This window comes from Chlorocebus sabaeus, chromosome 27 (assembly GCF_047675955.1).
Source record: "Chlorocebus sabaeus isolate Y175 chromosome 27, mChlSab1.0.hap1, whole genome shotgun sequence".
Classification (NCBI taxonomy): Eukaryota; Metazoa; Chordata; class Mammalia; order Primates; family Cercopithecidae; genus Chlorocebus; species Chlorocebus sabaeus.
This window is the reverse complement of record NC_132930.1, coordinates 31,381,167-31,401,827: the sequence shown is the minus strand read 5'-3', so window position 1 is coordinate 31,401,827 and position 20,661 is coordinate 31,381,167. Positions and strand designations below refer to the sequence as shown.

At 37.8% G+C, this 20,661-nt stretch overlaps 1 long non-coding RNA gene across 1 annotated transcript in view; it reads left to right on the top strand.

The window, feature by feature from the left end:
• LOC140710531 (uncharacterized) overlaps positions 1 to 20,661 on the top strand; it is a 321,317-nt gene that overhangs the window by 61,639 nt on the left and 239,017 nt on the right. The window contains exon 2 of the long non-coding RNA XR_012091600.1: positions 17,273 to 17,343. This is a non-coding gene — a long non-coding RNA (uncharacterized lncRNA). The remainder of the gene's footprint in view (positions 1 to 17,272; positions 17,344 to 20,661) is intronic.

The following is a 20,661-nucleotide window of genomic DNA, read 5'->3' as shown; positions in this document are numbered from 1 at the left end:
ATTATTTTTTTACAAAAGGATCCAATCAATGTGCTGTGAAAGGAAAATAAAATTCACTTCTGAAGTAAAGACATAGAAAGTTCTAGAATTTATTATTTATTTCTGATACTTTTCACTTTGCTCTTTTCTGCCTGGTAAGTAAGCCCTTTCTTCCATGTGTATAGAATATACAACTTTAGAATAGGAGTTTCTCCCTCACTTTCTTTAGGCCTCTGCACAAGTATCACATGATTGGAAAAGATTTCCTGCTGTTATGTAAAAGCATCCCTCATAGCACTGTTAACCACCTGACATACTCTATAATCAGGTATTTACTAAATGCCTGACCCTCCATACTCATACACTAAAATATGCTCTAGGCAATTCCAAACTGCATCTGTTTTACTTTATTAACTATTGTTTCTCTGGAATAAGGAAAAATGCCTGACAAGAACTAGGTCCTTTGATATGGCTTGGCTGTGTTGCCACCCAAATCTAATCTTGTAGCTCCCCAAATTCCCATATGTCATGGGAGGGACATATGGTGGGAGATAATTGAATCACGGGGATGGGTTTTTCCCATGCTGTTTTCATAAAAGTGAATAAATCTCACCAGATCTGATGGTTTTAAAAACCAGAGATTCCTTGAACAAGCTCTCTTCTTTTGTCTGCCGCCATGTGAGATGTGCCTTTCACCTTCTGCTATGATTGTGAGGCCTCACCAGCCACGTGGTACTGTGAGTCCAATAAACCTTTCTTTCGTAAATTGACCAGTCTTGTGTATATCTTTATCAGCAGCGTGAAAATGAACTAATACAGTAAATAGGTAACAGTAGAGTGGAGCACTGATAAAAAGATACCCAAAAATGTGAAAGCAACTTTGGAACTGGGTAACAGACAGAGGTTGGAATGGTTTGTAGGGCTTGGAAGATGGCAGAAAAGTGTGGGAAAGTTTGGAACTTCCTAGAGTCTTGTTGAATGGCTTTGACCAAAATGCTGATAGTGATATGAACCGTAAGGTCCAGGCTGAGGAGGTCTCAGATGGAGATGAGGAAATGGTTGGGAACTGGAACAAAGGTTACTCTTGTTATGTTTTAGCTAAGAGACTGGCGGCATTTGCCCCTGCCCTAGAGATTTGTAGAACTTGCAACTTGAGAGATATGATTTAGGGTATCTGATGAAATAATTTCTAAGCAGCAAAGCATTCAAGAGGTGACTTGGGTACTGTTAAAGGAATTCAGCTTTATAAGGGAAGCAGAGCATAAAAGTTTAGAAAATTTGCAGCCTGACGATGTGATAGAAAAGAAAATCCCATTTTCTGAGGAGAAATTCAAGCTGACTGCAGAAATTTGCGTAAGTAACAAGGAGCTGAATGTTATTCCCCAAGACAATGGGGAAAATATCTCCAGGGCATGCCAGAGGTCTTCACAGCAGCCACTCCCATCACAGGCCCAGAGGCCTAGGAGGAAGAAGTGGTTTTGTGGACTGGGCCCAGGGTCCCTGTGCTGTGTGCAGCCTAGGAACTTGGTGCCCTGCATCCCAGCCACTCCAACTGTGGCTGAAAGGGGCCAATGTAGAGTTTGGACAGTGGTTTCAGCGGGTGCAAGCCCCATGCCTTGGTGCCTTCCACATGGTGTCGAGCCTGCAGGTGCACATAAATCAAGAATTGAGGCTTGGGAACCTCTGCCTAGACTTCAGAGGATGTATGGAAATGCCCGGATATCTAGGCAGAAGTTTGCTGCAAGAATGGTGCTCTCATGGAGAATCTCTGCTAGAGCAGTGCAGAAGGGAAATGTGGGGTTGGAGCCCCCACACAGAGTCCTTTCTGGGGCACCACCTAGTGGAGCTGTGAAAAGAGGGCCATCATCCTCCAGACCCCAGAATGGTCGATCCACTGACAGCTTGCACCGTGTGCCTGGAAAAGTCACAGACACTCAACACCAGTTTGTGGAGGCAGCCAGGAAGGAGGCTATACCTTGCAAAGCCACAGGGGCAGAACTGACCAGAACATGAGAATCCACTTCTTGCATCAGTATGACCTGGATATGAGACATGGATTCAAAGGAGATCATTTTGGAGCTTTAAGGTTTGATTGCCCTGCTGCATTTCAAACTTGCATGGGGCCTGTAGCCCCTTTGTTTTGGCCAATTTATCCCATTTGGAACAGCTGTCTTTACCTGAGGCCTATAGCCCCATTGTATCTAGGAAGTAACTAACTTGCTTTTGATTTTACAGGCTCATAGGAGGAAGGGACTTGCCTTGTCTCAGAGGAGACTTTGGACTGTGGACTTTTGCATTAATGCTGAAATGAGTTAAGACTTTGGGAAACTTGGAAAGGCATGATTGGTTTTGAAATGTGACGACGTGAGATTTAGGAGGTGTCGGGGGTGGAATGATATGGTTTGGCTCTGTGTTCCCATCCAAATCTCACCTTGTAGCTCCCATAATTCCCACATGTTGTGGGAAGAACCTGGTGAGAATTAATTGAGTCATGGGGGTGGGTCTTTCCCATACTGTTCTTGTAATAGTGAATAAGTCTCACAAGATTTAATGGTTTTAAAAAAGGGGGGCTCCCTGCACAAGCTCTATTCTTTTGTCTGCCACCATGTGAGATGTACTTTTTACCTGCCACCATGTGAGATGTGCTTTTTACCTTCACCCATCATTGTGAGGCCTCCCTAGACATGTGGAACTGTTTTTTTTTTTTTTTTTTTTTTTTTTTTTGAGTCTAATAAGCCTCTTTCTTTTGTAAATTGCCTTGGGTATGCCTTTATCAGCAATGCCAATAAAGATTAATACACCCCTAATAAAGTTTTGCTGAGTGATTGAATGAATCAATGACCACTTATCAAGGAGACCAGAACCACCATCATATAGACAGTAAAGGACTAGTGACTGAAATGGGCCTCAGAGCTAGGCCGAACCAGCTCATAAAGGTGCCTGTCAGTCACATGAAGAGTCTTGTCTTTCTCCCAAGAGCAGTAAAAGACATTGAAAGGTTGTAAAGGGACTAGAGTGTTTGTGATCAGATTAGGGAATGTGAAGAGATAATTCTCTCTCCAGTGTGGAAAAGGGAGGGAAGTCAGAGTTGTAATAGGGGAGCTGTGGCAGACCACTGTAGTCATTTAGGGAAGAGATTGTGGTTGTGTGGATTTGGGTGGAACAGCAAGGCTATGCTTTGGAAAGAGTGCTGGTCATTTTTCAAGCTTCTCTCACTTCGTCTGCTCTCTCTAGACTCTGTGTCCCAGTACCTTAGTCCGGGCAGCTATATCAAATTACTGTAGGCTGGGAGGCTTATATGCAACAGAAATTTATTTCTCACTGGGAGGCTGGAAATCTGAGATCAGGGCGCCAGCATGGTTGGGTTTTGCTGAGGGCTCTCTTCAGAATTTCAGACTGCTGATTTTTTTGTTTGTTTGTTTGTTTTGTGTTTTGAGGCGGAGTTTCACTCTTGTTGCACTCTTCTCAGGCTGGAGTGCAGTGGTGCGATCTCAGCTCACTGCAACCTCTACCCCCTGGTTCAAACGATTCTCCTCCTCAGCCTCCTGAGTAGCTGGGATCATGAGAACGTACCACCACACCTGGCTTATTTTTGTATTTTTTAAGTAGAGACAGCGTTTCACCATGTTGGCCAGGCTAATCTCCAACTCCTGACCTCAGATGATCCAACCGCCTCAGCCTCCCAAAATGCTGGGATTACAAAGGCATGAGCCACTATGCCAGGCCCAGACTGCTGACTTCTAGCTATATCCTCTCATGGCAAAAGGGGGAAGGAACCTTCTAAAGTCTCTTGTATGAGGGCACTAAATCCATGCATATGAGTGGGCCCCAACTCCTGAAGGCTTCTACATATCATCATAGTGAGGATGGATTAGATTTTAACATATTTATTTTGGGGAAACAAACATTCAATCTATAGCTAGATACCTTGCTAACTGGCTTCTAGCTGGATTTCCCAATAGGAAGCACCTGCAGGAGACCTGAGGGTATAGGAAAGGGAGAATCAAGGTATTAATCCCACTTCTGCCTGAAAACGGTTTTTAATGCAGTTACTGTGTCCTTTATGGTTCCAGCTCTCACCTCCTTCAGCCCCTCTTTCTGTGGTCTCAGCTACCATGGGGCAGTCATTCTCCTTGGATCCAGCTCCTACATGGTGTGCCTGGGTTTGAGTGGTACAATGCTCTCTGCTCTCTCCCATTCTGAAACTGATAGATGCCTCCTATAGTTGGTCATCTTTGGCTGGCCTTTTAGTCACCTATTTGGTTTCCCAGTATTCCATTATCTGACTAATCAATTTCCTGTATTATATTATGTATTTCTGAAAAACTCAGAGCATTGTTGTTTTACAAACAGGACACTGGCAGATACAGTTCTATAGTCTGCCACATTGATACCTTTGTTTAAAAAACTTTATTATAGAAATGATTATTATACATATATAAGTATATACGTACATACATACATATATATATATATTCATGTAGTACAATTTCTTCTAGGAGAAATTGCTAATTTAAACATGATGACTAGCATTGCAAGCTTCTTGGAAACAATGTTTACATCCCTTTATCTTCTTACTTTCCAGGTACTAGCTCCAAGTTTGCCTTGTTTAAATCATAGAGCAGAGAGAAAATGTTAGCAAAACTGTGGCTTTACGCATATGGATGTTTGGAAAGTAAAGATTCTAATTATTGACTTTCTTTTGCTGTCATCTCTCCAAATAAAATGGACAACATAGCATTTTTATGTTTTGCTATTTTTCCATTAAAAATGATAGATCTTATTACACCATATTTCTGCTGCAAATTAGCTTAATAGCAGTTAGCACAGTATATCATTGGTGTGGCCCAGCTGCTATTGTTTTTATTACACTATTCCAGTGCCTCGGGGTAATTACCTTTGAGACCTCAAATGCATTTTCATATGTAAAACTCATTCCTTAATGTTTAGTATTTTGAAGTATACAACCTAGGCATTTGTTTTATTTTCTCATATTTATTCATTCACAATGACCATTTCATAATTAGCTTTAGATGTTCTCATAGAAGTCTCAAGGAGCACATCCAAGGGCACGCAAATGCACTCCATGTTTTTCAGAGCCCAAGAGGTATTTAACACTTTGGCAGGAGTTTGGGGCTGTGTAGAAGCCGTGAGTGATGATTCTAGTTCCTGCCTTTGCATGCATTAACTGCTGGTCGCCTCTGAATAATTGGCTAAGAATATTGGTTAACACATCAAGTGAAAATGTATGTGGCAGTGCCTGTCTCCATCGTCCCAGGAGAACATCTGTCCACTTCCCAAATCCACTAAACAATTTGGCTCTGTCTGTGTGACTGGCAGCCGTTCCCACCGAGGCCCTTTGCCACAAAGCAGGGACGGGGGAAGTTTGGGCTTGAGTTGTGTTGGCAGGTTTTGTTGAAACACTTGGAGAGTAATTTTACAAAATTTGCCCGCTGGTGATATTAGCCCTTTATTTTTGTGAAAGTCAAGGGGAAAAAAGAAATCACAACTCTTTCTGTGCATATAAATTGTTTTGGGAAATAGCTCTTTGGGTATATTCAGGTTCTTCTGTAAAAATGTGTCGAGGTTCTCCAAGCTGAAGCCTTGACCTCTACTCTCAAAAAATTCAGTTTTGCACCGGGACAGAAACATTAAAAAAATACAATGTCTTATAGTAAAGCATACAGACTATTCTGAGGGGGAAAGTTATTGTGTCTGCATGGGAAAAAAAGAAAACTCACAGAAAAAAAATCAAACAAATTCAAAATATCATAGTACAATTTAGTTAAAAAGAAATTGAATCAAGGACAAATTGTACAACTAGATTCAAGATTGCAAATCAATGCTAAAACTTAGAATCTGCCATCCAAAGAGTGACTTTTTGTTGTTTGGTTTATGTATACCAAGCTATATGTGGACATGCTGTAATAATGACCATGAGGGTGTTGGCCCCCTTTTAAGACATACGTACTACCAAGAATTGCCTGAATTGCTGGAATTGGCATAGGAATTTCAAAAAATTCATCTCTAAATCACCACCTGCATTTTCTGCTAATACCGAAAACTTCTATATTACACATTTTCCTGCTTATTTTCTTTTATCACTAATAGTTTATTTTGAACTTTGAAGTCACTGCATATTTAGGCTCTCTGAAGGAAGCAAGGAATGTGCAGATTACCAAAGAGGCTTTCCATCATCCCTGGCTGAAATATATAGTCATCAGCCCAAATCTCTGTGGTTTTCTAGACCTAACTTTCTTATATCTGAAATTTCCAAAGATGATTTGATTTGTTTAACATAGAACTGGAGTTTCTGTTAGTGACATGTATTATCTGCTGGAGCTTCCAACTTCATGAAGGGTTGGTCATTTCTCTTGATGGAAAAAAATGTCTGATATTTATGTAGATAAGTAGTGAGTCAAAGCATCTCCAAATTAACAGGCTAGGAAGTCAGATAAAATTTAGGGGACTGCTATTCCTGTTATATTAAAAACCTTAACAGCTTTACAAGGGAAATATTTCCACACAATTCTCCCATTTAGGAGAAGATTTTGACAAGGATCCTGGATGAACTTAAAGGCACATAAACTTGAATCTAGATATATTTTTAAAAAATAGTATATGCAGACCAGGCATGGTGGCTCACACCTGTAATTCCAGCACTTTGGGAGGCAGAGGCAGGTGGATCACAAGGTCAGGAGATTGGGACCATGCTGGCTAACCCGGTGAAACCCTGTCTCTACTAAAAATACAAAAAATTAGCTGGCGTGGTGGCACACACCTATAGTCCCAACTACTCGGGAGGCTGAGGCAGGAGAATCGTTTGAACCCGGGAGATAAAGGTTGCAGTGAGCAGAAATCACACCACCGCTCTCCAGCCTTGGCAACAGAGTGAGGCTCTGTCTCAGAAAAGCAAACAAACGAACAAACCAAAAACCCGTAAACAAAATGGTATATGCATCTAAGAGTGGTTTATGCATGTATTAACGTATAAATACATAATATGTTATACACATATAAATAAATATAATCAGTCTCCTAATTTTCGTATCTGCATCTGTTTTATTGGTTTTTTCATGCAACTTCATTTACTTTACTAATTTAGCACAAATGAATGTCATTGATCACCTCACCACCTCACCGAGATCCTGTTCCACATATGCATCTTAAATTATGAAACCCCTTGGAAATGCATGTTTTCTCACTCTCTCCGCATTCCTATACACTCACTCATGGGCCCCTTGTAATATATGTTCTACCCCTGCCACTTTCCTAGAACTACTACTTTGTAGACATAAAATATAGTTACAATCTTAGACATCTCATCATTTGACCTCACTCCAATATTCCTCACTGGAACCATTTCTTTCCTTTGTAAACTTACTTCTCTTTGAAGCCTCATTGTTGATACCTCACTGTAAGTCTCCCCTTAGCTTCTATTTGAACTCACTTCCCTTATCTTCTCTAAATTGTCTCCCTCTGAAATTGCATTCCAGTGTGTTATTTGACATCTTCCATATCGACAGGTTCCCATCAGCTTCTCTGCCAAGCAGTCATCCTCTATTTCTAATGGTTGCTGATCATCCCCGCCTAAATGTCCCGAGGGCGTCCTTAAGCAACATATCCCCAAATCAAGTTCATTCTTGTTTTTTTAACACCCAGAATAGCTACTCTGACTAATCTCTATTTCCAAGAATGTCAGAAAAGATCTGTTATAAAAGATTGAACCCTGGGAGTTAGCAATAGCTCCTCCTGTTCTCTTAGTCTACCCAAGTAACAGAGAGACAAGTTCTGGGAATGCTGCCATATCTCTGGAATATGTGCCGCCCCTTTATCCCTTCTGCCTCAATCCAGTTCAGACAATTATTACCTCTTCTATGGATTATTTCAGCAACTTTATAATAGCTCCTTTTCTATAGGCTATCCATTCTCCCAACTGTCCTAATTAACACTAGTACTTTAACTGAGGGGAGCACAAATAATTAGAATCACTTCCACCGATCTCTAAATTATCTTCTAATCTCTGGACGTAAAGCATTTTCTAGTGCTATCTTAAAATTTTCTCACACCCATGCTCGACATTTATGCTAAATTGAACTATTCATTGAACCTCAAAAATACACTCTGCCCTGTGTCTACTTTACTCATGCTCTTTGCTCCACTAAATAAGCCATACTCCTTATCCTGCCCATCAAATATTACTCATCTTTCAAGGATTAACTTACTTGCCACCTCTATTATAAAGCCTTTTAAATGTCCAGTCTAATAGTGAGTAGTCATTTTATGAAGTGCCTTGAGATATAATATACTTGTGTTACAATTCTACCACATATTGCAGCTCATTATATAAGTAGAGTTCATTGCTTACTCAACTGCATTTGTATTCCTCAAATTTGAAACGTACATTATTCCATTTTGTGTGGTTAGAAGTGCCTGGAACAAATGCCATTTGTTAAGTCATTATTAAGTGAAAGAGAAAAGTGCCTGACTCAAATAACTCAATAACTACAATTTTCATAGTATTATTGTCAGTTTTTAGTTATATACTAATCATTCTAGAACTTTTAAATGTATGATTAATTTTTGAACTTAAAAAACCAAGTGTACTAATGTCATGATAAATGGAGCAATTGTCTTAGATATGAGCCATTTCATTTAGACATTTAGTTATGACCTATTTCTCTGGCTAAATACATTGAAAGTTATAAGCTGTTCATGTCAAAGGCATGTAATAAATGTGTAGAATAACAATATGGGCAATAGTCATCCTCCAGACTCTTAAAAATTACTGCCCGGCCAGGTGCCGTAGCTCACGCCTATAATCTCAGCACTTTGGGAGGCCAAGGTGGGCGGATCATGAGGTCAGGAGATCGAGACCATCCTGGCTAACATGGTAAAACCCTGTCTCTACTAAAAATACAAAAAAAAATTAGCCTGTAATCCTAGCCACTTAGGAGGCTGAGGCAGGAGAATCACTTGAACCTGGGAGGTGGAGGTTGCAGTGAACCGAGATTGCCACTACACTCCAGCCTAGATGACAGAGTGAGACTCACAAAAAAAAAAAAAAAAAGTACCACCAACTCTTGGCCCAGATGGCTATACTTGTCCTTTCTGGAGACAAGATGGAATATTGGCTTGAATGAATCTTTAGATTTTTTTCTAAGCTCTAGAGTTCCATAGAAAAGTATTAATTGGGGCAGGCACGGTGGCTCACGCCTGTAATCCCAGCAGTTTCGGAGACGGAGGTGGTCAGATCACCTGAGGTCAGGAGTTCAAGACCAGCCTGGCTAACATGATGAAACCTTGTTTCTACTAAAAATGCAAAAAATTAGCCAGGTGTGGTGGCATGCACCTGTAATCCCTGGTACTCAGGAGACTGAGGCAGGAGAATCACTTGAACCTGGGAGAGTGAGGTTGCAGTGAGCTGAGATCATGACATTGCCCTTCATCGAGACTCCCTCCCTCACCACACACATGCACATAAAAAAAGTATTAATTGGTGAAAACACACCACATTCCCTTTAAATTAAGTTACTCATAATGAGAATTGAAATTGTTATTTAAACATTAAAATTTTATTCATTGTTGCACATGTAAAAAAAAAACAGTAGCTAAACAATATAGTTGCATATCTAACATGGCCCACAGCATGCTAAAATGTCTGGCCATTTTTTAACAAATAAATTAAAAAAGACTTGACAATACACTTTGCTAAAAAAAAAAAACTCAATGCCAAGATAGTACATATTGAGTGCTCTTTCCACAAAAAATAATATGTGAGTTGATGCATTTGTTAGCTAGCTAAATTTTATCATTCATTTATACATATGCATCAGAAATTATTTTGTACATGACAAATACGTATATCAATTTAAAACATAAATTTGAAAAAAAGTAGTTGGGGACACAAGACAAAAAGTAAACATATGATTGAATTAGTGTTTCACTTTCAATTTATTTCTTTGATGTTATGAAGATATAGTCAAAGGCTGTGATATATTACCTACATTATATCTTGAATATGTTATATATTGCTGGAGATTGTCAAAGGGAACCAGAGCCAGATGCTAGCTAAAGGCAGTAAATACAATAATACGTGTTCTGTGGCTGTTAGATGAAATACTCTGCCTTTGTCTCTTAGGTCCATTTGGTCTAATGTAGGGTTCAAGTCCAATGTTTCCTTATTGATTTTCTGTTTGGATGATCTATCTATTGTTGAAAGTAAGGTATTAAAGGCCACTACTATAATTGTATTCCTTTCTATTTATTCTTTCAGATCTTTTAATATTTGCTTTATATACTGAGGTGCTCCAATGTTGGGTGCATATATACTTACAATTGTTATATATCCTGATGAATTGACCCCTTTATCATTATATAAGGAGTTTCTTTGTCTCTTTTTATAGTCTTAGACTTCAAGTATATTTTATCTGATATAAGTGTAGCTACCCTAACTTTCTTTTAGTTTCCATTTGCATGGATTTTTTTTTTATCCCTTCACTTTCAGTCTATGTATGTTCTTCAAGATGAGGTGGGTCTCTTGAAGCAGCGTATAATTGGGTCTTGTTTTATCGATTGAGTCACTTCATGTCTTTTGATTGAAAGATTTAATCCACTTATATTTATCTTGATTGTAGTAATCATTTCACAATTATATGTGTATGAAAATACCACATTTTATACCTTGAATATGTAAAATTTTATTTGTCAATTATACCTCAATAAAGCTGAAAAATACAATAAGTAAGTAAATAAAGCAGTAAAGTTATATTTTATTTAGTACCTCTTATAAACAGAGAACAGAGACTTCAGTATAAAAGGAAGCTCAATTCTGAATACAAGGACAAGTCGGAATTTATAGCCAAGGAGCAGGGAGTAGGGGGTGGTAATCAGTAAATGAAAAATTATTGAGAGACTACAAGGGTAGGATAATCTAACACAATCAAATGGAATTTATCCCAGAAATACAAGGATGATTTAACATACATAAAAAAATACATCAATAGAATAAAAAACAAATACCATATAATCATCTCAATAGACACAGAAAAAGCATATGACAAAGTCAGTATCATTTCAAGATAAAAGTGTTCAAGAATTAGGCATAGAAAAAAACACTACTCAATATAATAAATGCCATAGATAACAAACCCACACCTAACATCACACTGAATGCGGAAAATCTGAAAGCCTTTCCTCTAAGAACTGGAACAAGACAAGGATGCCCACTTTGAGCATTTGCATTCAGCATACACTGGAAGTTCTAGCCAGAGCAATTAAGCAAGAGAAAAAAAAAAAGTCATCCACATTGGAAAAGAAAAAGTCAAATTGTCCTTCTTTGCAAATATGAGCTTACAGATAGAAAAACCTAAAGTTTGCACTACAAAACTCTTAGGATTTATATATAATTGTATCTTGTATCAGTAAAATTGTGGGATAAAAAATCAACTTAAAAATTTCATAGTGTTTCTATTCACCAAAAATGGACTAACTGAACAAGGAATAAAGAAAATAATCCCATTTACAATAGCTACAAAAAGTCTAACATAGGTAAAAATAAATTTAATCAAGGATACAAAATAACACTATAACATAAACTACAAAACACTGATGAAAGAAATTGAAGATAACACAAACAAATGGAAAGACACACTACATTCAGTGGAAGAATTAATATTGTTAAAATGACCATACCACCCAAAGCAATCTAAAATTCAATGCAATTCCTATCAAACTACCAATTACTTTTTTCATGGAAATAAAAAACGAAATAGTTCTAAAATTTATATGGAACTACAAAAGAACCTGAATAGCTAAAGCAATACTGATCAAAAAGAACAAAGCCAGAGGCATCCCACTACCTGACTTCAAATTATATTAAAAAGCCATAGTCATCAAAAGAGCATGGTATTCATATAAAAACAGACAATAGACTAATGAAACACAATAGAGAATCTAGAAAAAAGCCACACATTTAGAGCCAGCTGATTTTTGAAAAGATGCGAAGAACGTGCATTAAATGGTGCTGCGAAAACTGAATATCCACATGCACAAGAATGAGACTGGACTCTCCTCTCTTTCACTATATAAAAAAATTAACCCAAAATGGATTAAAGACATGAATGTAAGACCCCAAATTATGAAATGATTAGAAGAAAACTGGGAAAACATTTTAGGATATTAGCCTAGGCAAAGACTTTATGGTGAAGACATCAAAGCCATAGGCAAAAAGAAAAAGAGAGACTGAGAGAGAGAGAAATGGAACTATGTTGTACTAAAAACCTTCTCTACAGCAGAGGAAACAATTAACAAAATGAAGAGACAACCTATTGAATGAGAGAAAATATATCAAAATTATTCATCCAACCAGGGACCACTATCCAGAATATATAATAAACTCAAAAACTCAACAGCAAAAGAAAACGACAACAAGCAATTCCATTAAAAAGTAGGCAAAAGGAATTCTCAAAAAGGACATATAAATGACCAACATACATGAAAAAATAACAACACTAATGATCAGATGAATGCAAATCAAAACCATAACGACATATCATCTCATCATATTTAGAATGGCTGTTATCTAAAAGACAAAGAAAATGTTGGTTAAGATGCAGAAAAAGAAGACCCTTAATACACTGTGAGAATATAAGTTATTGCAGCCATTATGAAAAAGAGTATGGAGCCCTCTCAAAAAAACTAAAAATAGAACAACCATGCATTCCAGCAATCCCACAGTGGATACTTATCCAGAGGAAAGGAAATCAGTGTATAAAAGAAATACTGGCCAAGCATAGTGGCTCATGCCTGTAATCCCAACACCTTGGGAGGCTGAAGCGGGTGGATCACCTGGGGTCGGGAGTTTGAGACCAACCTGATCAATATGGTAAAACCCCATCTGCACTAAAAATACAAAACTTAGCTGGGCAAGGTGGTGTGCACCTATAGTCCCAGCTACTTGGGAGGCTGAGACAGAAGAATTGCTTGAACCTGGGAGGCGAAGTTTGCAGTGAGTGAGTGAGATTGTGCCACTGCACTCCAGCCTGGGCAACAGAGAAAGACTCCATCTCAAAAAAATAATAATAATATAAAGAAATAAAAGGAATCTCTATAGCTCCATGTTTATTGCAGCACTATTCACAATACCTAAGATATGGAATGAACCTAAGTGTCCATCCACAGATGAGTGGATAAAGAAAATGTGGTATAGATGCACAGTGGAATACAATTTTACCATAAAAAATAATAAAATCCTGTTATTTGTGCAACATGGATAAGCCTAGAGGACAATATTTTAAGTGAAATAAGTCATGTACAGAAAGACAAATACCATATGTTCTTACTCATGTAGGAGCCAAAATAATTTATTTTAAGCTCATGGAAATAGAAAGTACAATTGTAGCTATTAGGGGCTGATAAGTGTAGGAGGGAAAGGAAGATAGAGGTTGATTAAGGGATAAAAAATTATAGCTAGATAGAATGAGTTTTGGTGTTTTGCAGCACTGTAGCATGAATATGGCTAGCTCTAATTCATTGTATACTTTCAAAAAGCTGGAGGAGAGGATTTTGAATGTTCACCACAACCAAGAAATGACAAAGGTTTGAGGTGAAACGTATGCTAGTTACTGTGATTTGATTATTATACATTGTATGTGCAGATCGAACTATCACCCTGTCTCCCATAAATATGTAGAATTGTTACTTGTCAACCAAAAAGAAAAAGAAAAACCAGAGGACAGTTCTACAGGACTCCTTTAGATGGATGTTCCCTCTGAAGATAATCAGAGACGAGCATAATACCTCCAAATTTTAAATGCCAGATCATGATATTTTATGAAGAAAAATAAAAGAAGCAATATATTTAGATAACATTTCACCTTGATTAGTTTTCTATTGTTGCTGTAGCAAATTACCACAAATTTAGCAGCACAAAACAACGCAAATTTCTCATCCCAAAGTTTTGTGGGTCAGAAGTCTGACCCAGGACTCACTGGGGTCACATCAAGGTGTCATGAGGGCTACATTCTTTTCTGGGCATTCTAGGGGAGAATCTATTTCTTTGTATTTTCTAACTTTCTAGAGGCAGGCTTGGCTCATAGTCTACCTTCCTCCATCTTGAAAGCCAGAATTAATAATTGGAGTCTCACGTTACCTTAATCTGATTTACTTTGACCATCACATCATTTTCTCTGATTCTTCTCCTCCGCCTCTCTTTATCACTTTTGAGGACCTGGTAATTATATTGAGCACACGCAAATAAGCTGATGAGCTGCTTTAATTGTCCTTTGCCTTGTAATACAACATATTCTCAGACTCTTAGCAATAGGATTCGTACATCTTTTCAGGCCATTATTCTGCCTACCACCCAACAATTGGCACAGAGTCTAAATATATATAAACATACACAAAATACAATATGTAAAATATGGAAATTATTTTTATAAGAAAAATGAACAAGACTCACACATTTTCCCATAAAGAACTGCATATCTCATTTACTGTATTTCCTTATACACAGGAAAATAACTAAAAATAACTAAAAGATAAGCCATCTCTCAGATCTGACAATCTCATGCCAAAAAGCATTTCGGGAGAAAATGGTATCTACTTCAAAAATACAAAATACATTGCCAGTCACGGTGGCTCAGGCCTTTAATTCCAGCACTTTTGGAGGCCAAGACGGGCAGATCGCTTGAGGTCAGGAGTTCGAGACCATCCGCCTGGTCAACATGGCAAAACCCCGTCTCTATTAATAGTACAAAAATTAGCTGGGCATGGTGGCATGCACCTGTAATCCCAGCTACTTGGGAGGTTGAGGCAGGAGAATCGCTTGAAGCTGGGAGGCAGAGGTTGCAGTGAGCCGATGTAGTACCACAGCACTCCAGCCTAGGCAACAGAGACTCTGCCTCAAAAAAAAAAAAAAAAAAAAACAAGGAAAATACAAAAGGTGCTCTTCAGTTTACGAATGTCTAGCATTCATGTGTTGCCACATTCTGTACCTTGTATTGAAATGATTTGATATAATTCTAACATTTAATTACCATAATCTGTTTGTTTGTTTGTTTTCTGCTTCAACCCCAAATCCAGTTTAAGAAATCCACTAACTGATAGTTCTCATCCGTGAGGAGAGTTATTCTTGGCATGTTTTTTGCACTTTTCACATATGTAGGACCCGCCCTCAGGTTAGTCTCACATCAACCTGTCCATAAACTCCTGGGCCCATACCTTGTATTACAGGTAGCAATGTTCTGTGACTTGGTTTGAGCCTTCCAGTAGGCAACTCTCTGCTTTGCTTCTTTAGTGGAGATCCCTAACACTTCATAGCAAGCACTGCCTCATCTTTGACTGAGGATGACAATGTCTATCTCCATTAAATGAAGTAATTCACTAAAAATGCTGAGGACAGAACATGTTATACAGAAAACATGTGATATGCGATGCTTATATTTAATATTCTTTTCTTCTTATTCCTCTTTGAACTCAGGGTGCACTTGTTATGTCTGGCATTTGACGCTCGACTTCCCCTGATCAACTTTATCTTGGACTGGCTCCTACCTTTTGCAGTTCTGAACTGCTTTGGTTGTTAGGGCCCTTGGGAACCCCAACTTTGGCATTCTTTTCTTGCCTCTTATCCCAGCTGATTTATATTCCCCTCCCTTTCTTCATGGGGCAAGGGAGGATTCAGAGCTATTTGGAGTTCAGCTGCTTCATAAATTACATAGCATTTCAATTTATTCAATTTTTTATGAATAATTTGTGGAGACAAAGGAAAGAAGGGCATTTGTATTACTTAGGGGGCTTAGGAGTGTCTGTGTTGTTGGCGGTTACATTGCATTCAGAGAGAGTCAGCTCTGCTCTGGTATGTCTGCCAGATCTGGACAAAAGATGCCTGTCATTCCCATCCAGACGAAAGAACATCAATATCAACAATACGTGCAGATTTGGAGTTATCTGAAGCCAGGGCATTCTGTCTTTTCAGCCAAGTTTGAGGCGAACAGAGGGTGTCTACTATGCCAAACATGTGGGACACACAAACATTCTTTACAAGTCCCATCTCCAACCTGCTGCAATCTGCCCTCAGTCTGAACTTTAGAGCAGAGCTATGCAGAAGAGTTCCTGTGCAAGCTCCTGTTACATTTCTTGGCATCACCATCCAAACACTGAGCATAGAGCAGTGGGCAACGTTCAGAGGCTTTTTCTGGGTTCCAAAGGGAAAGTTTGTGGTTAGGAGCACTTGATTCTCTCAAATCCTGATCCTGCCAATTAAACAGAGGAGTGACCTCTGGAAAACTCCATGCTCCAGTTTTCCTCCCCTGAAAAACAAAATTTTGGGGGTTGCTCCTTTTAGGGTCGTTGTGAGGAATAGGTTAGGTAAGTCACACAAAATCCCTAGGACAGTTCTCAGCACATAGCAGGAACCTCCTATATGGGAGCTGCCACTCCTTACTCAGTGAAAACCTTTGTGATCCTAGTTGAAATAATCCAGAGTTCCTTTGTCCAGACAAAATGGGTGGGAGTAAAGGGAGCTGGACAGTGTTTCTGGGGACCTCCTTCTCCTTATGTTAGTTTCTTTCTCCAAATCACTACTTAATCCCCAGTACTCTTTCCTCACATGAACCCAAGAAATTATCTGAAATTCATTTGCACTATCATGAAACGATTACTAGAAACTTAAATCAGACCTCTACAAACTTTAGTTAAAGGGAAAAGATATTCTTATGAGAAATTCATGCATTCGTTCATTTATCCATTCATCAAAACTGTCTTAATGCCAACCCATAACCAGGCACCCTACTAAGTACTCCCTGACACAGGAAAGATTAAAGTAAGTCCTTTTCAAGGTTCATGGGGATCTCATACCTATAACCAGAAATCCGTTTTATGATGACTGCTACAATGACTTATTCATAAGAAGCTTTAATTGCATAGAGACAGGAGGGCCTTCTTTTACCTCCAGGGAAAGAAAAAAAAATTGATTTGGAGGGGAAAATTTATATATTCAAAGGAATATGAAATCAAATCATGTGGGTGGTCATTTACTTGCCTATGTGTTATGCTTACGACTTCTGTTTTTTGTTAAGATTGACTTTAGGTCTCTTATAGCTGACAGAAACACCAATACACATTATCCTCAAAATAGGTACAATCAATTGCAATGCTTACTCAAGAACTGGGATATGTTTAAGATATAAAATGTGTTTTAAATTTGTAATTTAGTAAATATTCCATAAGTGATGTCCTTGCATCTTTTGAATATAATTGTGATATTGGTATTATCATTTCCATTTTACAGATCGAGATCCTACACAGTTAACTTTGTATCCAAGGATCTATTGCCAAGAAATTTGGAGCTCAGTTTCAAATGTAAGTATTCTGGGTCCAAATTTTCTGCCCTTTCTCTTAAAATAGCTGAGCTGAATTGTATTTTATTGGGAAATAGAAATATAGAATTCAAGAGTTATTAAATATTATAAAGTCTAACACTCTAAATTAATATACAAGGAGACAGAGAGTTTCAATGACAAATGTCGTCCATAAAACTGCTTCGTATCAGAGGCAGAAAGAGAGCTCGCTTTTCCTACAGTTTATGTAACACAGAGCTGTCCAGCTCATTCTATGTATGAAATTGATATACAATCAGGACAGATTTCCCCTCCCATAAATTTTATGCCACTTGATTGTGTCTTTGTTATTTGTTAGCAACAGTTTATGTAAGAGAACATTTTGGAGCCAATTCAAATCTGCCATTAATTATTTCACTGAATATTAAGAAAATTGAGATTATAGTATTTAGCTAGGAGATATGAACATGTTTTTTTTTTTTTTTTTTCTTGTTTTCTAAATCATAAATACCTTCATTTAATCATCTGCATTTAAAAGGGGGATTTGGACTAGAAACTATAATTGGAAGCCTGTGGCCCAGGAGAGCTTAGCCTATTTATTAAAAGTATCACTGCGTATTCAGAGTTATAAAACAGAGTTCTAAGGAGGCCTAATATTCTGCAGCTGGGAGTGGAAGGGCAAAAGGTGAATTGTATTTTTTAAGCCTGTCACTTTGAAAACTCCCTGCTTCAAAACTCAATGCATTTCCAGGATTGTCGACTTCACAGCAGCAGTGAAGCGGGAGATGCAAAGGCATCTTTGGAAGCAGCTACACACAGAAGTGCTTAATATCTCCCCAGGCTTGTGAGAACTTGTTTGTCTGGCAGGTATTTCCAAGCACTCTCTGTTCTTTGGACAATGGAGTTGGCAATCTGGAGATTGTAACTTCATAATAGAGAGGCTTTAGGGAGAGAAGCTCCATTTAAATTCATTTAAATGGATAAGTATTAGATAACTTCCCTGAAAAAATGTTAACATAGTTATTAAATATATTCAGGTTCCATTCCCATCTCATTCTCTGAATAATTGAACTCTTTTTCACTGGGCATTATGCTGCAATTTTATGGTAGGTTAAATGATATCAAGTGCATTGAAGTTATTCTTAAAATGCCTCTCAGTACTTCTTATATAGTACTAAATAGTTAATCAATGAATAAAATTTCTATTTTCCAGCCATTTTTGAAATAGCACATGGCACATAACTGAAAAAGCCCACGTGACTAACCTATATTCTGAGTACCATTGTATCACAATTGAATTCTGTTGTGATTTTAGTCGAAGCCCTTAACTTCATAAATATATCACGAAAAGCCTGTATCAAGGTCATTGGTCATTGCTGCTTGCGAGAAATAGAAACACATGTGAAGTAGAAAAAAAGGCCTGTTTGGTGAAAATAAAGAAGACAAACACAAGACAAAATTATTTTAGATTTAGCTGGGCTTTGTGGGGAATTGATTCAATTGAGGATTTAAAGGTCAGAAAATGAAATCATTTATGAAATAAGATGCTTATAACCACACAAATTATATGCCCAAGTACTATGGCTAGAATAAATAAGAATTTTTTGATCTAACATACCAACAAATTTAATGATACTTCAGTTATATATATGTTAATTCAAAACGTAACACAGTCACCAGAGACCAAGTCTTTTTTCCTGTTTCAGTCTACTATCTTCAGTGTGCTGGCCGTGGTCCTTTGGTTTATCACCTCCTGGTTACAAGGCTGCTGTAGGGCCAGAACACCATGTCTTTACTTATCATCCAAAAAGTACATTTTTTTCTCTTATATGTCTTTTTAACCAGAAGGGAACCATTCCCAGAAGTCCTCCATACTTCCTCTTTGAATTTTTTGGTAATTATTTGGTCATAAATCCACTCTTTACCTATAAGGGAAGCTGAAGAAGTATGTATCTGGCATCATCATGGGGAAATATTTGGGAGATATATACTTGGAAAAATCATGAGCAAAGTCAGCCATTGCTTTTCCCTTTCTCAGAGGCCAAATTGATATCATCTGCAGTTCTTTCTGTTTCCACTAACTTTTGATCAGTTTGTTGTGCTTACTGAGCCTGTGGCTGTAAAATGTGTATCTGCCCTAGATCCTTCATGAACTACCCAGACTTAACATTTGTCTTGTTAAAATTGGTTGAGGAGGGAGTAAAGGATGGTGTCACATAGTTCACTTTGAATTTAGCAGTTGTGGAGGCTAAACATGTCTAGCATTCTATGAATGTATTTTCCCAAGACACGCAGATGCACTTTCTCTTCTAGTTTGCTGGTGTTTTTATCGTATATGATTCTGGTTCTCAACTACTTCATTTGCTTATTTATTTATTTATTTATTTATTTATTTATTTATTTTTGGTGAGACGGAGATTTACTCTTGTTGCCCAGGCTGGAGTGCAATGGTGTGATCTCGGCTCACCACATCCTCCGCCTCCCAGGTTCAAGTGATTCTCCTGCCTCAGCCTCCCGAGTAGCTGGGATTATAGGCATGTGCCACCACACCTGGCTAATTTTGTATTTTTGGTAGAGACGGGGTGTCACCGTGTTGCCCAGGCTGATCTTGAACTCCTGACCTCAGGTGATCCTCCCACCTCAGCCTCCCAAAGTGCTGGGATTACAGGCGTGAGCCACTATGCCCGGCCATTTGCTTATTTATTAAATTCGGCATCAGTCAGTCAAAATAAACCTTATCCTACTAATCAAATATCCTTTTTTTTCTAGGTATAAATATAAATTCACCTTTAAATTTATAACTCAATAATGAATATGAGTGTACTTTAAAGTTAAAAAAGTCTGCTACAATTGTAAATTATTTTTATTGCAAAATTAAAATACCTAATTCAATCATCCTAAAATGTTCTACAATAAAAGACAAGCTCAAATATATTTTTATAATATATATGATGGTAACACAAAATAGAGAAGAGATGCTGCTTCTGCATTGTTTAAAATATAGAGGTTAGTTATTAATGAGCAAGCACCAATGTCTATTATATTTATTGGTCATCGTCTAATAATTCAACCTGATCTGCATTGGTAATATACTAAAAAAGTAATCACAGTAATGGACTCATTATATTGCATACTTAGAAGTATATTTCAAGACATTAGGGAGAAATATATTAATTTATTCCTGTTTGAAGTCTCTGAATTCCTCTGTGATTCATTGTTAAATTTAAATAGCTTCACTCTGATATGGGTGTCATCAACTACACCTCACTCTTAGAGCAACCATGACCCTTCTAATAAGAATTCATAGAGAATATAATCAGTGCAAATGTCAAATTAAAAT